Genomic DNA, 5,796 nt, shown 5'->3' with positions numbered 1-5,796 from the left:
AAAAATCTTAAAAAAAATAAAATAAAATAAAATAAAAATAAAATAAAATTCAGTGCTCAGTAGTCACTGTCCTTATAACTGTACTTGCCAGTACTCAATACCGGTTTTACTTGAAATAAGTGGGCTTAATAAATATAGGTTTTATTGTTAATATATCTGAAAAAGCTTAGTATAGAAGGCTTAGCAATGTCAATTCATACTTTCAGCAATTTGTTCATTATTACATATTTAGGATTGGGAAATCATCAAACCTCTCTTATACTTCATTAGTACTCAGAAATTTTTTTTTTATTAAATGGCACATCATTTCTAGCTAGTTATTTGGTATAAAATTGTGGTATTGTGCTGTCATAAACAAATATATACATATTTTTCTAAAGGTCAACTGCTGAAAAATATAATCAAAGAAACACTAAAATAAAAACCAATATTAGCAAAAGTTACTAAGGTCAGTGGGTAGAAGGATACAGTATAATGTTTAAATAATAAGAAATCAAATACCTGCAGTGATGTATTGTCAAAAGAGTAAGGTATTGAGATTTTAGAATCCTCCCAGGCTAATGTTTTCATAACATGGTATAATTTTTTATACATATGTGGGCACAGAAGATAGACAGAAAGTATGAAAAACATGTGTCAGCACCTGTGGACTCTAAGTAAAAATTATATTTAATGTATATATTAGAATTTTCAAGAATTTGAAATTAATTAGAAAACATTTAGAATAACTGTGTAATCTAAAGAAAATAGGAGAGAAAGAGAAGAAAGTATTGACACTGAGAATAAGAAAAGAATAGAGAGTATCAATAAAACACAAATATGGCTCAGTGAAAAAGGCAAAGTTGAAAAACCTTTGATAATGTTTAATATTTTTTGATATATGATTATTTCAGAAAGCACATAAATAATATGTGGAAATTTTAAATGGAGCATCCATACAGGAAAAACTAAGACTTTGAAAAAAACCATTAAAAAATATAGCTTTATGGCAGTACATTTGAAAACTTGGATGAAATGAACTATTTTCCAATAAAATATAAATTACCAAAATTTATTAAAAAAATAAAAGATAAATAAATTGGAGGAGTAATTTACATACACATCTGTGAATTGCTAATATAATACAGTATAACCTGCATTGCCTTATAGCTAAACAGTCTTTTCATACATATCATCAGGTTTTTTTATGCATATAAAAACATGCTGAATAGGGAAGAGAAGTATCACTATCATTTTTTGTACAAATTAACAGACAATATGCAAATGCCTCAAGTCTTGCAGCTAACAAATGACAGCAAATATATATATATACTATTTTATTTTAATGTATTTAAATTGAATATATGAATCTCAGCAGCATAGGAGAATATCAGAATAGAGGCAGAAGTCAGGACTGAGAAGACTAAGAAGTTAGGTATCTGCTCTCTAAGAGGATATAGAGGTCTAACAAATTCTGGAAGTAGTTATGATTGGAATAGCCAATTAGGTGGTGAAAATAAATCCAGTTAACAGTTGCATTTAAGAGGTATGTCTCCCAAGGAAATGGAAAGAAGATATCAAAGAGTTATCCTACTCTTAGGTTTATTGTAGCATTATTCACAATAGCCAAATTATGTAACTATCTTGTGCTTATCAACACAAGATAAATGAATAAAGATATTGCATATACACAATGAGATGTTATTCATCATGAGAAATAAGGTAACCTATCTGTTGAAATAATATAGATGAACTTGGATGACATTAGGCCAAATGAGATGTCACACAAAGACACACACTTTATGATATCACACATATGCAGAATCTAACACTGCCAAATATGTAACAGAGGGAAGCAAAAATAGTATGGTATTTGCCAGGAGCTGTGGGTGGGGAAATCAGGGACAGGTTTAAGGATTCATACTTGCAACTAGAAGATAAATATGTTTTGGAGAATCATATATAATTATTATAGTTAACATTATTATAGTATAAACATCAACATTACCAAGATCTCAATTATTTTAACCACATACATTCACACAAAAGCAGTGATAATTACATGGTGTTACCTAATGTTATGGATGACAATTATATTACAATATGTAGCATATCGTCCCTCCCTGGTGGCACAATGGGTTAAAGTACAACACTATGAAGTTATCCATAGCAACTGCAGCATGAGTTCAATCCCCGGTGAAGGACCTACATGATGTGGCAGACCTCTCCTGACCCGCTTGCTGCTCCCCTCAGCAATATATTTCAGTACATCTTCCTGTTCTGCTCCTCACTCTGTCTCTGACGAATCCTCTCAACCCCCCAAACCTCTGGCCTATACCCCAGTTCTGTATGTACAAATAAATCTTTAAAAAAAAATTAAGAAAACATGAATTCTATCTAAATTTTAATAAAATGGATCTATTGTAGCCACAATTCTGCTCCTAAATAGCTGAAATCCAATCAAGGCTATAAAGATAAAAGAAATCATCTACTAGAAGGGTAGTGAGAGATATAAAAAAAGGAGATATGATTGCAGCTGAATGAAACACACGTTTATTTTTGATCCTGATCCACAAACAACGGTTATGTATTACTTGGAAATACTGTAAAGTAAGTGAAGAGAGTAGAATATGAGTTTTACAGGATTCAATAGGTTATGATGTTTTCTAGGTTAGTTGTATTAAATGCATTTTTGACTTGTGATTTGATTTTGAAGATACATACAGAACTGGGGAACAGGCCAGAGGTGCAGAGATAGCGAGAGGATTCACCAGACAAAGCTGGGAGCAGAACAGGCAGATCAATGAAGTACACTGCTGAGGGGAGTAGCAGGCGAGTCAGGAGAGATCTGCTGTGCCATATGGGTCAAGGCAGGGGGATCAAACGCATGCTGAAGGGGCTGATGCTAGCTTGCAGTGCTGTGCCTTAACCAGTTATGCCACCAGGATGAGCCTAACTTGTGATATTTTAATTCATATTGGATTTATCAGGACAAAATCCCATCATAAATTGAGGAAAATCTAAAATACAATCCTTGTGGACTTGGTAAGATTCATGATAAGAGCCTTCTCTTCCAAGTCTCATGACATAATTTAAAGAGCTATGTGAGTCTCACCACTCCCCATACTTTGAAGTCCTTAGAATAGGTGGATGCAGACATCACCCTTACAATAGGAACCCAAAGAAGGAGTACTTCAGAATGAATGTCATGCACTTCCGTTTGAAGTACTGCTAGGATGATTTAAAAAAAAAAAAAAGCACACAACACTGGATTTTTAAAATTACAGTCATTACTAGGATGACCATGTAATTTATGTCCAAACTGGAATACTTTTGAGATTGAATAACATGCTATTCATCACTAAGCTGAGGTGACATACATATACTGGGACTATCCTTGACATACCTAGAGATATAATCATTTCAGACATAAAAAGTTTAGAATTACTGCACTGGTGACAGTGACAATACCCATCATACCATAAGTACTGAGCATTATCATTTCTAAGTATTTTGCACAACTCTCACCTGTTTTTCACAGTAATTTTATGAACTAAGTACAGTTATTACAGCAACTTTATAAATTAAGATACAAAAATTTAAAAACTTAACTAAATTCACAGAGTTAAGAAGTAAAAGACACAGGGTTTCCACTAAGACTGTCTAGTTTCAGAGCCTAACCATTATATTACATGTTAATTATCATGGGCTGGATAAAGATGTGGTTAAGTCAGGGACAGAGGAAAAAGTGAATGTTACCCTATTATTTGTTTTATTTTGGCTTGATTTTTTAACTTTTAAAAGTAGTCTGATGATTTTTCAGAGAATGAAAGGAAAGGGACAGAATACTTAAATATAAGACAGAAATATGGGAGAGATAAACATGTTTATACACTGAGGGTAAGGATTCAGATATGAGCTAAAGTTATAAAATATTAGAGAGAAATGGAGAAAGATTGCATTCCTGCTGATGTCCTCCATGGTCCGGCATAATTCTAAGATACAAGTATTTTTCATCCAATAGAAGAAATTTCAACATGTCCTTCAGCTATATAATCACATTGGAGAAGCAGTATCAGTAAATCTATTACGTAGGATTATAGTTAAAGTTAAATGATATCATTCCTATAAGTGAATGTGTTAAATGAATAAGCTAAAATTAATTTTTCATGAAATTTCAATAAGGATTTAAGGTTCAGAAATAGTATCCTTTCATACAAGACAACTCTCTTTTTCAGGAAATCCATAAAATTATCTCATAAACTATCACCTAACACCTGTTTAGTGACAATCATTAAAAAGAAAAGAGATAACAGTGGCTGGTATAGGATGTGGAGAAAAACTAATTCTTGTGTACTATTGGTGGGTTGTAAATTTGTACACTCACCATGGAAAACAGCTCCTGTGTCAGAGCCTTCTGAAATTCTCCAAACCAACAACCTGCTCACCAGCCTCACTCTGAGTTCTAAATAAGTGCTAATAGTTGATGAAGTAGTAATCAGTGTCAGGACTTTCAGTTGGACAGTTCATATCTAGTAAGCTCTGAAACAAACTGAGTTGGAGTGATTTATTTTTATGGATTCTTAGCCCAGAATTACTTCATCACTGGAGTGGCTGACAAAGAGTGAATCTACAGATGGATTAAGGACTTCCATGAAGTTCCCTAAAGTGCTCTCCTTTTCAAGGCCTACACACCTTCTTCTCTTGTTTCTGGCAATCTTTCACATCATTAACTTTGGACATATCATGGTCCAAGGAGATGATTCTGATGGTCAGTAACATACTAATTAACTTTTAGATAACATGAAATATACATGTTACAATGTTGGTGGCTGTGAGGTATTCATGTATATTTCCCCTGGATACTGTGATTATTATTTTCTTATGTGTAGAGCTGGTTGTGTAAAGGACAGAGAAGTGAGCTTCTTTTAAGATGGGGATTCTCTTTTGTTGTGAGTTCTTTGTAAAAATTTCAAAGAACTTTCTGCTCAATGTTGAAATATTAGAAAGCCATCAGGTGAATATTTGATAAAATTTCCATAAAGGTTAAAAAAGAGATATAATACATATTTCATCAATGAATAAATTACTGGCATTGCAAAGTCAATTCTTGCTTTATTTAGAAAACTTTTTGGGTAAAGACTATGGCTTGCAGTTTTCTGAAACTATCTTTCTCCCATCTTATTCTTAGAACCATGTACTACACATACTAGATTTTCAATATGTATTTGTTGAACAAAATATGGTTTCAGAAAATACACTAGATCATGTCAGTAGAGATATTTGATTGGGCTAAAAATGGTTTTGGATTAAAAAATTGCAACTGTTCTTTCATCTTCCTGAATCAAAAGAAAAAAAAAAAGGCTACCCCAAAATCAATTCCAATGTTTAAACTTTTATCACAATTTAACATGCAAATTTTTTTGTCAGTTGGTTTGTGTTTTATATACTCTTCATTGCAAACTCTCTTAAAGGTGATATCCCAAAATAAAAAATTCAATAAAAGATGTGTGAAAAATAAATGCCACTTGATTTCCATATTTTCTTTGTAACGGAAATTTGACTTCATATATTTTGAAGCAGATTCTCCTTTTCTAAATATTGCATTCCCCAAATAAACATATAAACATAAAAAGAATATGGCAAATGGTGTAGTCTGAGAAACAGAAACCTGAATTGGATGCTACAGTTTGGATATGAAAGACTCTGGTTTGAACTTTTAGGAGCATGTATTATTCGAGGCTCCCTATTTCTAATGCAAACATTTTCTTTAATAATTTATTTGCGAAAAAACGAAAACACCCTGGACTCACTAGA

Source organism: Condylura cristata, unplaced genomic scaffold, assembly GCF_000260355.1.
Source record: "Condylura cristata isolate star-nosed mole 26May11 unplaced genomic scaffold, ConCri1.0 scaffold00001, whole genome shotgun sequence".
NCBI classification, from domain to species: Eukaryota; Metazoa; Chordata; class Mammalia; order Eulipotyphla; family Talpidae; genus Condylura; species Condylura cristata.
This window is presented reverse-complemented; position numbering follows the sequence as displayed.